The sequence below is a fragment of the Heterodontus francisci genome, chromosome 30 (genome assembly GCF_036365525.1).
Source record: "Heterodontus francisci isolate sHetFra1 chromosome 30, sHetFra1.hap1, whole genome shotgun sequence".
NCBI lineage: Eukaryota > Metazoa > Chordata > Chondrichthyes > Heterodontiformes > Heterodontidae > Heterodontus > Heterodontus francisci.
The window spans coordinates 15,250,427-15,265,717 of record NC_090400.1 but is presented as its reverse complement, the minus strand read 5'-3'; positions in this window follow the sequence as shown (position 1 = coordinate 15,265,717).

Below are 15,291 nucleotides of genomic sequence, written 5' to 3'. Positions count from 1 at the left end.
CCTCCCCTTAAATGCATGAATACTCTGCTTCAGCTACTCCATGTGGCAGCGAGTTCCAGGACAAATGCTGCCCGGTCCCTCCCTGCTTACGTTGTGTACATTCACTCCCTTCATAGTCTGTCCTGCCACCTCCTGCTGCAACTTAAACCCACCCACATCCCTGCATGATCCCAGCTCTTTCGTACCCCTCCTAGCACCGTTTAAAATCCTCACAATTATATACATATAAACTACTTAGATTAAAAAATTCTGACCCATTTTGGATTGCCTTATTTGGAGCACCAAAATTATTCTGCACATTGCAGGAAAACCATTACATCTATGAATTTACTAAAATGCTTGAGTGTTCCATAAAACGTACAAGAAAGTAAAACCTTTAAAAAAAAAAGCAACAAAGCGTGTTCAGTTTTAACGGTGCAATTCTGGAAAAGAGCAAGTGTAAAAATGAACCACAAATCCAGCCAAGTATTTTAAATAACTATTACCAGGTGTGGGGAGGTAAAAGCCAGACAGTGGGTAATATTTATTAATTGACAAAGGGAGCCAGGCTGGAGGCAGAGGCATTTTTTTTTTGAAAAGGTAATAATAAATGTTGAGTAAGAGCATAACTGGAGGTGGAGACGAGGGAGCTGGGAGTGGAGTGGGGTCAGAAGCAAAGGACAGCCAATCAGGAGGGAGCTGGAGCCAGCAGCCAAAGACAGCCGCATAATTAGAAAAAAATAGTTTTATCTCCAGTTAATATCTTCCAAAACCAGACATACCGAGCAGCATCCTGTAATATCTGGGTTACTATACTCTTTGTACCGAATAAAGAAGGTAACTGGCGTTTATTTACAAACATCTAGCATCTATGGCTTCCACTACAATACTCCTCACACAATCTGTGACATCACATCCTGTAATGATGTTTACAGTCTATTTACATAATCTACCCAGCAACAACCTATATCACATGCTACACATTGCATCGTCTTCAGGTGTTGCTAGATGTGATGAAGTTGGGCAAATACTACAAGAAACCTTTACAGGATAGGGAAGTTGTTAACTTTGGAATTCCTGTTAGAGCACCAACTAGTGGCATAACAGGTAAGTGACATTTTAACATTGGAATTCCTATTGGGATTGTTTACATAGGAGGTTTTGATACAGAGTGCACCATTGTTACGACCTCAGAGAGATCGTTAATGTGAAAATGTGAGGTATGGACCCCAGACCAATTTAATGAATTGCAGAATATTTCATGTTTTAAGTCTTTTATTATAACAACAATACAAAAAGAAATCCCCAATTAATTAAATAGTACTTACAAATTACAAATAAAGGTATTTTCTTTACATATTCAACACTTGAAAATCTCACACCACATTTACATGTTACACAGTCCTTTTTGATGGCAAAATCCTTTGTGGTTAAAAGTCCCAAACTCCTCCCAGTTACAAAGAGTTGGATCTCCCAGATTTTTCAAAAATCAATATTATCTTCACTCCTTTCTCTGAGCACTTCCAACCTGGACCTTTTTTTATATATTTGTTCGGGGGATATGGGCATCACTGGCTAGGCCAGCATTTATTGCCCAACCCTAATTGCCCTTGAGAGGTGGTGGTGAGCTGCCTTCTTGAACCACTGCAGTCCTTGTAGCAGTTTGATACAACTGAGTTGCTTGCTCGGCCAGTTCAGAGGGCATTTAAGACTCAACCACATTGCTGTGGATCTGGAGTCACTTGTAGGCCTGCGTGAGGCTGCAACCCAGTGGTGCTTTCCTTACAGCCTGTTTTTCTCCAGAAAGTCTGTTAAATTTATCTGGACTTAGAATTTAATAGTTCATTGTTCTGCTCCAAAATGCAGAGACCATTAGTCTGAGTTCCACAAAGTTCTTCGGCCTTTCCATTGTCCCAGGTGCTAACACCTGCCTGAGTTAGCATGTTCTCAATGGCTGACTCCTTGTTTTACGATCCAAAGTGTTAGTGCTGTAATCTCTGTTCTTCAGAAGGCACTCTTTGATCTATATTCCCTGGTGTACTGGTAACCTTTGGCAGAATGGAGGTGAGGTCAGCTGGCCTTCTGGACTTCATCTTGAACTTTTAAAAATCACAATCTTCAAGACAAGGTCCAGTGTTCATAACAACCATATGCAAGATTAAAATAGGTCTATTAGCTGTGTCCTGCCCTATCCTCATCTATAGTTGTGGCAACAGCAACATAATTAAGTATTTTCATTTCACATTAATCCCATTTGCTAAACGCATATTGAATCTCATTAACCGAATTTATTTCCTGAAAGTGACAAGCTATTACACTGCTTGTGATAATTTCCTATAATTTGCCCTTAAGAGAGACATTTCTCTTTGGCGGACTGTTTTACTGGGAAGTGTCTGAAAGGCTTCGTTGTATTCCCTTTAATGATATTGGAAACATCCTTTTGACCCTATGCTTCCGTTTTTAATTTGAAGAGTGACTGTTCTTCACATTATTTCTCAATTCAATCTACTCTTAAAAAGGGAAGTCCTGCAATTATATCATTCTATCCTAATTCAGTGATTGATGTTCACTGATGAACACATTAGTAATTCCCATGAGAGAGGCACTGAAGTGAAAATGATGGCACGATATGCTTCTCAGATTGATAATGTTTTAGTCTGCACATGTGCTGGGGGAAGGGATGGCAGCAATAGCAAAGCAATAGATTTGTGTTGTGATGGAATATAGATGTAATAGACTTAATTAGGTAGAATTTAGAAATAGTTAAAATATTATACTTTTTAAAATTATAGATTGAATAAATGGTCAGGTTTTCAAGACTCACTGACATTCCCCTTTAAGAAGGTAGAGTTAAAAAAATTTCAAGGTCCCTGTTATGAACCAGAAACGGAGTTGGGAAATCCATTTGTGTCTCTGTTGTCAGGGGCTTGGAAGATAAATACACACATTGAACTATCCTGTGTGACATCAGTAAGAGGTAGCAATAAACTTAATTGGTTTGTGGGGTTGTTGATGCAGACAGGTTGGCTCTGGAGGTTGCTTTGGGGTACCATGGAAAGGGAAATTATAGATAATAAAACAATAAATGAAATGGACTTACAGGAACAAGAGGGTCAAGTAAACACAATTATAAACATTTTGACCAGATAAATGCTCACAACTTCAAGAGCAAGATAATTCCAGTACAACATTAAGTGGAGGTGGTAAAGATATGGATTTTAAAAGCAGGATAAACACACACTGGGAGGTAAAATCTATATGCTAAAAGTCAGATGACATTTCAGAAACAGTATAAACATGAGAGGTTTTGAAGCAAAGATTAGAAGTGTTGAATCCTCAACATTGCTTCTCAACTACGGGGAATTTAAGGTGAAAAAATTTCCTTTAAATTTTGATGGATATTCTAAGATATCTTGCTGTAACATTAGCAAGGTTAAACTTTTGGATTCTATGTTAGAAATAAGATTATGTATTACATCTCAGTAATATTTGATATTGTGATATACTTATCCACTTAGAAGTGTATTGCATGTTAAATTCTTTAATAAATATATAAAAGTTAATAAAGCGTCTCATGTAGCATTCTGTATACAACTACAAAGAACCCCCTCTCTGTGTTTCTTTAAGTGGAGAGATACATATTGAAGAGAGTTCCCAGACCCTTATAATATCTGGGATATTTATGACTTAGCCATAATTATTAAAAATAGGCTATCCAAAAGATGGTAATATTCTCTGTCGGTTTTCTTTCTTTGAGGGAAAACTAGTACAATTCTCTGGACCCAAATAAGTATTTATGAGAATTTGTCTGGTTTGAACTTGATTAAAGGAGACTCATAGGGATGTACTCCTGATTTGGTTTAGTCCCTATAAGGGGTTAAAGTCATAAATCAATTCAGTGTAGCAGAACTAATATTGGTAATCAAATGACATGGTAATTAGAAAATGGTTTTGTTACAGCATAGATCAGGGATTGCAGTGGAGGATGAGGGATTAACTTATAATTTGAAACTTGGTTTGACTGCATGGACAAAGATTCATTTCTGCTTTCCCTTCCTCGTAGTTCTCTGTTCAACCATCTGGCCCTAGGTCTCAAAATCCGTCACTCATTCCTTAATGATTTAACTTCAATTATTTTATTTCATTTCCCTTCCAGATATCCGTAGGGCACAAACAAATTAGTTTCACATGTTCAGCAGCACCAAGAAAGTGACTCAGAAAGCACACTATTGATGCCCATAACCTCCTGCCCTCTCGCGTGTATAGCTGCTTTGCCATGAAGCTTTAAACCTTAAAGTAATTTTTTTTTTGCTTCTTCATTAACACCAATGTCATCCATTCTTTTAAAACCAACTGTCTTCTGTTTACTGCTCCCACCTAAATGGAGACATGAAGTGAATAAAACTGCAATCATTATTGCACACAGGCTGGCTAAACCTCCTGCTAAAGATGATTATCCTAGCTATGGAAATGCAGTCATGAATCTGCCACATTAAATTAAATTGGATGATGTACCGAGCTGTTCTCAATTAATTTATGGATAATTTGCTCAACCAAACTAACATCCTCCTGATCTTCCTGCCCTGGCCATCTACAGCAATTTCCTGTGCTCATCCTCTGGCTACCAAAACTAACTATCCCAATTGTTTCCCACTCTTAGCATGCGGGGTGGCCCGCCAGGACCCAGCTTGTATCACAAAATTCATCCTTATCACTTTCATCCACACAGTCAAAAATTAGAAACTTTCCACTTACAAAGAGAAGAAAAAGGAAGTTTTACATTTAAATAGCACCTTTCACAACCTCAGGACATCCCAAAATGCTTTACAGCCAATTATGTACTTTTTGATGTGTAGTCACTTTTGTACTGTAGGAAAAGTGGCAGCTAATTTGCACGCAACAAGCTCCCACAAACAGCAATGTGATAATGTTTTTTTCTGGCGGTGATAGTTGAGGGATGAATGTTGTCTAGGATACCAGGTAGAACCCTCCTGCTCTTGTTCAAACTAGTGCCATGGGATCTTTTACATCTGCCGGAGAGGGCAGACAGCGCTTCAGTTTAATGTCTCATCCAAAAGCTGGTATCTCCAACAGTGCAGCACTCCCTCAGTACTGCAGTGAGCTGTTGAAGCGAGACATCATTGGGTCTGCCTCATCATCAGCTCATGGCATAGATTCCCCCTCTTGCTCAATGCGATAAAATTGCTACATTGCTACCAGTGATAATGAGATATTTACCATTTTCCCATGTCTATAGTAAATGGGGCCATTAGATTGATTATTGGGTGTTTAAATTAATCATGTTATTCTGCCAGAGATGGATGAATTGTTTCACTATCATCATCTAACAGGATTAACATGGCAATAAGTGTTAGCAATGAGGGGTTCGAAACATTGACAAGCCCTCAGGTCACAGAAGCAGACATTGAGCTTTTTCAGGGGTCTGTCGTTTTTCTCCCGTCTTCTAAAGGACTGACTCCTTGCTGCAGTTCAGCTCCAACAGTTCCAGGCATAGGCCAAAGCCTCACCCAAGGGGCAGTGGTTCATGTATAAACTTTGACAGTGAGTAGGCTATTCCACAACAGGGAGCAGCACAGCCACTTAATCCCGGATTCTCGCCACATCCACACCAGTTCCAGCAGCAGCCACTGGATTATGATCAGGAGTGGGAACCCAGGCTAACCTAACCATCTTAAAACAATAGTAGCCCCTGACCCCCATGTTGACTGAGACCAGCTAACTCAACACAGACTGGAAATCGAACCTTGGGCCCTCCTGTTTCTGTCACTCAACTATTAAGTATCAGAGCCAAAGGTTGACTCTCTCCCTAGAGTATTGAAAAGACTAGTAGCAAATTTTGGAACAGAGGTCAATCCCCCAATCCTTGAGGTCAAAAGGCTGCCTGGGGTCAAATAGCCAAAAATAGTAAATGCAGTTTCCAATAGTAGCTGCAAATGTTTTTAACAGCATCAGACAGGGACAATAGGCAAGATGGCTATTAAATGGGAGTCCTGGAAACTGTAGGAGGGATATCCTATGCATTCTAGAATGTACTCCACTTGTTTACAGAGCATAGACAATGTAGGAGCAGTGTTCCCTCGGATCTTAAGATTTAAGAAGACACACATTTCAAAAGTATTAATCCTAAAATCAAATACTGCAGTGTCAGATAATAGTTTAATGATATGTCACTCATAATATGTATCCTACATATTAGCCCTGAATTTTAACCTAACCTACCGAATGAAGTGGGTTCAGGCCACACGCCCAGTTCACACCCCGTCTGATTTTAAGCTCCACTACAGTCAGGATTAGGTTAAAATTGGGGCTATTTTCCACCTTCAATTAGTAGAATGTTCTGTGTACTAACAGTTTGCTGTTAATAATCAACTCCTATGTGATATGTCATTTAACTCGCCTTCCAATAATAGATTTAATGATTCTGTCAATTCTGAAAACCTTGACTCATGAACTGCCTCTGTTTCACCCAATTTCCTGTTACCCTTTTTCTATTCAGTGGAGATTCTCAATGCCACTGTGCTAATGCTTTATTTGATGCTAGCATGATTTAAACATCCTTCTGTTGTTTTTATCATGCTGCTGTCATTACTATACTAAAGGGACAGGAGTTGCCTCTGTCCTAGTGATTTTATTTTTTATTCTTTCATGGGATGTGAGCATCACTGGCAAGGCCAGCATTTGTTGCCCATCCCTATTTGCCCTTGAGAAGGTGGTGATGAGCCACCGCCTTGAACTGCTGCAGTCCATCTGGTGTAGGTACACCCAGAGTGCTGGTAGGGAGGGAGTTCCTGATTTTGACCCAGCGACAGTGAAGGAACAGCGATATAGGATGGTGTGTGGCTTGGAGGGGAACTTGCAGATGGTGGTGTTCCCATGCATCTGCTGCCTTTGTCCATCTAGGTGGTAGTGGTCACGGGTTTGGAAGGTGCTGTTGAAGGAGGCATGGCGAGTTTCTGCAATGTATCTTGTAGATAGTACATTCTGCCAGTGTGCGCCGGTGATGAATGGGGTGCCGATCAAATGGGCTGCTTTGTGTTGGATGATGTCGAGCTTCTTGCATGTTGTTGGAGCTGCACATCCAGGCAAGTGAAGAGTATTCCATCACACTCCTGACTTGTGCCTTGTAGTTTGTGGACCGGCTTTGGGGAGTCAGGAGGTGAGTTACTTGCCGCAGAATTCCCAGCCTCTGACCTGCTATTGCAGCCACAGTATTTAAATGGCGGGTCCAGTTCAGTTTCTGGTCAATGGTAACCCCCAGGATGTTGATGGTGGGGGATTCAGTGATGGTACTGCTATTGAACGTCAAGTGGAGATGGTTAGATTCTCTTGTTGGAAATGGTCAATGTCAGGAACTTGGGTGGCGTGAATGTTACTTGCCACTTATCAGCCCAAGCTTTGATGTTGTCCAGGGCTTGCTGCATGTGGGCAGGGACTGTGTCATGCAGACCCCTCCCCCCCCCGCCTGCCAAGAATGAAGCATATTAATTTTGTCCTTTGAACATTGATTTTAAACTGTTGCTGGAGTGAGGAAATGACTTGTTAAACAGATCAGCCAAGGCTGGAAAAAACATTTGCATATTAACAGACAATGTTTTGAGGGACAAAGGGGCTAATCCCTGCTCCAATTTAACCCACAATGGACTTTGAGCACCAGGTACTGTGTGTAAGAAGAGACGTTCCAGTGTCGGCTTAGACAAGAGAATCCACAAACAGCCTTGGTCAGGCCAGCTCGTCACATGACTAACTTGCTTGGCAACTTGGGTTTTTCTGAATTGTACAAAGAGTTTGAACAAAGAAAAAGACCTTTTGCTCCTGGAGTGAGAAGACCTCTCCTGTTGGCTCCCATCTCGTCCTCATAAGCCTCTAGACCCATTGAGGACACATGAACTTCAAGAAAGAAAAGTCTCCTACATCGAACAAAGTTTGAGAAGAATACTGGGCCCCAGCGAAAGGCAAGACCTACCTACAATCAAGGACTTTACAGCAAGTTCGAAGAACAATAACCAAAACCATCTTCAGATATTGCCTCAGACTTCTCCACTATTTCTTCTGCTCTTTTCTGTCTCTATCTGCATGTGTATCGCGTATGCATAATAGCATGAGTGCAATGCATATCCGTAGGCATTAAGCAAATTAGAGTTTAAGTTTAATAAAGTTCAACGTTTTTTTCTTGAAACCTAAGAAAACCTGTTTGGCTAGTTTCTTTGCCTTATAATTAGATGTTAATGACTAAGGGGGACCAAAAAAAATGGTGTGTTTAAAATTAAACCCTGTAATGGTAAGACCAGGTGAAGGCTGAGTGGGAACCCTAGATCCCTTTCTCACCTGGTTGTAGCAACTGCGACAGTATCTGATGAGTCTTGAATGTTACAGAACACTGTGTAATCATCAGCGAACATCCCCACTTCTGACCTTATGATGGAGGGAAGGTCATTGATAAAGTAGCTGAAGATGGCTGGGCCTAGGATACTACCTTGAGGAACTGGAACTCCTGCAGCAATGTCCTGAGACTGAGACGATTGATCTCCACAACAATCTTCCTTTGTGCCAGGTATGACTCCAACCAGTGGAGAGTTTTCCCCCGATTACCATTCACTTCAATTTTGTTAGGGCTCCTTGATGCTACACTTGGTCAAGTGCTGCCTTGATGTCAAGAGCAGTCACTCTCACCTTACCTCTGGAATTCAGCCCTTTTGTCCATGTATGGACCAAGGATGTAATGAGGTCTGGAGCTGGGTGGTCCTTGTGGAACCCAAACTGAGCATCAGTGAGCAGGTTATTGCTGAGTAGGTGCTGCTTGATAGCACTGTTGACGACACCTTCCATCACTGTGCAGATGATCGAGAGTCGACTGATGGGACAGTAATTGGCCAGATTGGATTTGTCCTGCTTTTTGTGGACAGGACATTCCTAGGTAATTTTCCACAATGTTTTAGCTGTACTTGAACAGTTTGGCTAGGGGGCACAGCTAGTTCTGGAGCACAGGTCTTCAGTACTACAGCCAGTATGTTATCAGGGCCCTTAGCCTTTGCAGTATCCAATGCCTTCAACCGTTTCTTGATATCACGTGGAGTGAATCAAATTGGCTGAAGACTGGCATCTGTGATGCTGGGGACATCAGGAGGAGACCAAGAGGGATCATTCACTCTGCACTTCTGGCTGGTGATGGTTGCAAATGATAAGAAAGAGAATCCATGGAGGATGCACAAATGGTGCCAAAGTCCCCAGCCATTCTGGGAAAAGAGGCTTTCAACATGTCGCTTGGCTGAATACAGGAGCTGTGGCACAGGCTGCTTTAGCCATCTGACTGGGCTGAGGGCATTATAGTGGTTTGACGATTGGTGATACCTTGCATGCATAGATGTCCTGTGCCATTGGATGAATATTAGGAACAGGAATAGGCCATTCAGCCCCTCGAGCCTGTTCAGCCATTCAGTTAGATCATGGTTGATCCCTACCTAACTCCGTTTACCTGTCTTGGCTCCATGTTCCTTGATGCACTTACCTAACAAAAATCTATCACTCTTGATCTTGAAAGCCTCAGTTGGCCCAGGATCCACAGCCATTTAGGGAAGAAAATTGCAGACATCTACTACTCTTTGTGTGCCACCAAGAATGGCCAGGGGGCAGGGTAAATGATGAGTAAAACAAGTACAATGCTAAACAGAAATAACGTTAACCATCATGATGCTAATGGAGTAACAGATAGGGTATTGAATGAACCCTTTCTGTATTGGTTTCTAATTCAGGGCTGTGTTCCTCACTCACTGTGTTGGTACAGCCCACCTCCTTACCTTTCTCCTTCCTTTTCTTTCATTGAATTTGGTTTCCTCCATGATCTTTCATTATTAGTAATTCACTGTATGTGACTCACTGCCATTTAAAATTGCCCTTATAGTGTTATGAAATTCTTCATTACTGTGATCCCATGCCTTGAGAGAAGGATACAATAAGGGGAAAGCCAAATTAAACCAGTTACAATTCCAAAACAACCAGTTCTGGTAATCTCAGCAAGAGGCCTTAGACCACTCATTATCAAGAAATGGAAAAACAAATTGCAAGAGTTTCTACAAGTATGTAAAGGGGCAGTGAGCAGCAAAGGTAAAAGTGGGTCCTTTAGAGGCTGAGACTGGAGAAATTATAATGGGAAATAGGAAATGGCATATACATGAAGCAAATATTTTGTGTTATCCTCACAGCTGAAAATGAAAAAATCCCAGAAATAGCAGCGAACCAAGGGTCTAATGAAAGTGAGGAACTTAAAGTAATTATTAGCAAAGGATAAGTACTGGAGAAATTAATGGGATTAAAATTCAACAAATGCCCTGGACATGATGACCCACATCCTACAATTCTATAAGAGATGGATGCAGAGATAGTGAATGTATTGGTTGTGACCTTCAAAAATTCTCTAGTTTTAAATGATCACAGTGAATTGGAAGGTAGCAAATGTATACTGCTATTGAAGAAAGGAGGGAGAGAGAAAACAGATCGGCAGGGCAATTAGCCTGACATCAATCAATAGGAAAATGCTGAAATCCATTATTTTGGAAATGATAACAAGACACTTGGAAAATCATATGATTGGGCAGAGTCAGTATCATTTTATGATAGAGAAATCATGTTTAACAATTCCATTAGAGTTTCTCAAGGTAACTAGCAGAATAGATATAGGGGAGCCAGTGGCTGATGTATATTTAGATTTTCAGAAGGCATTCGATAAGGTGCCACACGAAAGATTGTTACACAAGATTGGGGTTGGGGATAATATATTAGCAAGAATAGAAGATTGGTTAGAAAGTAGGAATCATTTTCAGATTGGCAGGCTGTTACTAGTGGGGTGCCACAAAGATCAGTGCTGGGGCCTCAGCTGTTTACAATCTACATTCATGACTTAGATTAAGGGCTCAAGCGTAATGTATCCAAGTTTGGTGACGATACTAAACAAGGTAAAAAAAGTCAGCTGTGAGGAGGACACAAAGGGCTGAATTTTATCAGCCCTCAAGGGACAGGCAGGGTGATGTGGGGGCCCATAAAATTGCATGGGAAAGCGGGGGATGGGGGGGAGGGGTTGGTGTTCCCGTCGCCTTCATGAGGCTGTTTGATTTAGTCAGGGTGCGGAAGGTCAAGGATGGCCTTCCTGCCCAGAGGCTAACTGAGGTCCTTAATTTTACCAGCGGCAGAGGGCCCTCCAACATGCACAGAGGCTGCCCAGTAACTCCAGGCAGCCTCCGTGTGAATTGGTGGTGGGGGACCCTCCTGCTTGAGCATTCTGAGGTCCACAGAGGGTCCCCAGTGGCAAAGGCTGCCCCTGTGCCAGCCACCACCACTCCCCCACCACCCTCAACAACCCACCCACCCCCTCCCCTTGCCGGGGCCTCTCTGACTGGCCCAGCAAGCCCATCCCCACTTAACTCCTCTCCGAGGCTCCATGGCTGCACCTGGTCTGGGATCTGCTGCAGTTCCAGCAGTGGCCACCGCTAGGGCCCCCCTTTTTGGGCTGGTGTTGGGATCCCCAGTACCTGCAAGAAAGTAAAGACAGGTTAAGTAAGTGGACAAGAAGGAGATAAATGTAGTATAATGTAGGTAATGTGAGGTTATTCACTTTGATAGGAAGTATAGGAAAACAGAATATTCTTTAAATAGTGAAGAACTATTAAATACTGTTGTTCATGAAGCACAGAAAGTTAACATGCAGGAATAGCAAGCAATTAGGCAGGCAAATGTTGGTCTTTACTGCAAGGAGGTTGGAATACATGAGTAAGGAAGTCTTACAGCAATTATACAGGGCTTTGGTGAGACCACACCTGGAGAACTGAGTACAGTTTTGGTCTCTGTGCCTGAGAAACGGTATACTTGCCTTAGAGATGGTACAACAAAGGTTCACTAAATTGATTCCTGAACATTTGGGGGTTGTCCTATGAGAGAGATTGAATAGAATGGGCTTTAACTCTCTGGTGTTTAGAAGAATGAGAGGTGATCTCATTGGAACATATATGATTCTGAGTGGGCTTGATAGAGTAGGTGCTGAGAGGATGTTTCCCCTGGTTGGAGAGTTTAGAACTGGGGATACGGTCCTAGGATAAGGATTGGCCATTTAGGACTGAGATGAGGAGAAATTTCTTCACTCAGAGCATTGGTAATCTTTGAAATTCTCTACCCCGGAAGGCTGAGGATGGTCAGTTGTTGCGTGTATTCAAGACTGAGATTGATTTATTTTTGTATTCTGAGGGAATCGAGGGATATAGAGATCGAGTGGGAAAGTGGAGTTGAGGTTGAAAATCAGCCATGATCTTATTGAATACAGGCTCCTGAGTCCTGCTTCTGCTCTTATCTTATAGCCTGCTTCTGCTCTTATGATCTTATGTCCTGCACTAGCTACATAGGAGATGCTGTACCCAGAACTAAATGTAACCAGTCAGAACAGAATCAGTGTCTTTATTGAGTGGTGAGTGGCAGCACAGATCAGCCTGTGATTCCAACCCCAACAATTTAGACATTTATAAGAATTCACATAACCTTCTGAATCAGAGGTGAGAGTGCTACCACCGAGGTACAGCCTACTGGTTCAGAGAATTGCATTTTTAAACCCTATGATATCTGAGCAAGAGCAGCTACAACTTCATCTTTAAGAACTGGCACAGTCATGCTGAATCATAGAATTATACAGCACAGAAGGAGGCTGTTCAGCCCATCATGTCTGTGCTAGCTCTCTGGAAGAAATACTAATTAGTCTCACCCCCTGCTCTTTCTCAAAATCCTTTATTTTTTTCCTTTTCATGTATATTTCCAATTCCCTTCTCAAAGTTATTATTGAATCTGCATTGCACACCAGTTCATAACACACGGTGTGTAAAAAAAAAATTCTCATTTTCACTCTGAACTTTCTTGAGCAATTATCGAAAATTTGTGGCCTCTTTTCTGATCCTCCTGCCAGTGGTAATAGTATCTCCCTGTCTATTCTATAAAACCGTCTCATAATTTTAATCACCTCTATTAAATCTCCCCTTAACCGTCTCTGCTCCAGGAAGAACAATCCTGGCACTTTGATCTCTCCACATAAATGAATTCCTCATCCCTGGTACCATTCTGGTAAATCTCTTCTGTGCTCTCTCCAAGGCTTTGATATCCTTTCTAAAATGCGGTGCCCAGAATTGGAGATAATGCCTGAGCTGAGGTCTAACCAGTGATTTATAAAGGTTTACCATAACTTGCTTGCTTTTGTATTCTATGTCTCTATTTAGAAAGCCAAGTATCCTGTAAGCTTTTTGTAACAGCATTGACAACTTGTCCTGCCACCGTCAAAGATTTGTGTATGTGAAGCTCCAGGTCTCTCTTTCTTCACCTCTTTTAAAATTTCACCATTTAGTTTATATCGCCTCTCCTCATTTTTCCTTCCAAAATGAATCATTTCACACTTCTTGGCATTAAATTTCATCTGCCATGTGTTTGCTTATTTTACCAGTCTCTCTGTCCTCCTGAAATCTGTTCCTGTCTTCCTCGTTGTTTATCACGTTTCCAAGCTTTTTGTTAACTGCAAACTTTGAAATTTTGCCCTGTACACCCAAGACAAGGTCATTAATATATGTCAAAAACAGTCAAATACCAACTCCTGGGGGACACCACTGTATACTTCCCACTGGTCTGAAAAACACCCATTCACCACAACTCTCTGTTTCTGTCTCTGAGTCAATTTTGTGTACATGCTGCGACTGCCCTTTTAATCCCATGGGCTTCAATGTTGCTAACAAGTCAATTATATGACATTTTATCAAATGCCTTCTGAAGGTCCAAATACACATCAACTGCACTACCTTCATCAACCCTCTCCATTACAGCATTGATGAACTCAATCAAGCTAGTCAAACACTTGATTGTCATTTATTAGCCTATGTACTTCCAAGTGACAACTAATTAATTGATTATTGTCTCTAGAAATTTTCCCCACCACCAATGTTATGCTGACTGCAGTAATTGCCTGGTTTATCTTTCTGCCTTTTTTTTTGAACAGGCGTGTAAACATTTGCAACCCTCTAATTTTCGATTCTTTTTGATACTATTCCCAAATCTAATATTGTAGCCAGAGCCTCCGCTATTTCCAGCCCTCCCTTCTCATAGCAATATTTGCCAAAGAGCAGGGAAGTTCTCTCCAGAGGCCTGGCCAATATTTACTCCTTGACCAACATCACTAAAAAGCAGATGATCTGGTCATTATCACATTCTGTTTGTGGGACCTCGCTGTGTGCAAATTGGCTGCCGTTTTCATACATTACAACAGTGACTACACTCAAAAAAGTACTTCACTGGAGATAAACCAGTTTGGGACATTCTGAGGTCATGAAAGATGTGAAATAATTACATGGTATGTACAACACAGAAAGAGGCCATTCGTCCCAACTAGTCCATGCTGGTATTTATGCTCCACACAAACCTTGTGTAACCTCATGCAATGATTTTTGCAGTACCCCACTAGTTACAGCGTGCCAAACAGAAAGCGATTCATTTATTCCTACTCTGTATTCTGTCCATATGGAATTATGAATTATTCTTTAAATGCTTATCATTGCTTATCTTTTAATCTAGTTTCCCAAACAGCCTTACTCAACTCGCCCCTCATGCCTGCGTAGTTTGCTTTGTTCAGAATTAAAACCCTAGTTGGGAGCGTAACTAAATGACTGTCGATCTCTCAACATAGAATTCTATCACATTATGATCACTTTTCACCAGAGGCTCCTTTACAATAACCTTATTAATTAACCCTGTCGCATTGCACAACACTCGATCCAAAATAGCCTGTTCCCTAGTTGGTTCCTTGACATGCTGATCGAGAAAAATATCTTGAATGCGTTCCATGAACTCATCCTCCATGCTATGACTGCGAATTTGGTTTGCCCAGTCTATATGAAGATTAACATCTTGCATCATTACTGTATTACCTGAAGGGAAAAAATATGCATAAGGCTGAGTTAGACAGATTTTTGATGTACAAGGATTTCTCTGTGGCCTTGCATATTTTTTCCCTTCAGGTGCTTATCCAATTCCCTTTTCAAAACCAGGTAGAGCATAAATCAGGAAATAAGAGGTACATTTAACAAGGGTAATACAGTAATGATGCAAGATGTCAGGGTTATGGGAGGCGGGTGGGGGCAGGCAGGAAAGTAGGGTTGAGGCCACAATGAGATCGGCCATGATCTTATTGAATGGCAGAGCAGGCTCAAGGGGCTGAATGAGCTACTTCTGCTCCTATTTCTTATGATCTTATGATGCACTCTACTTATTTTGACCGAAATT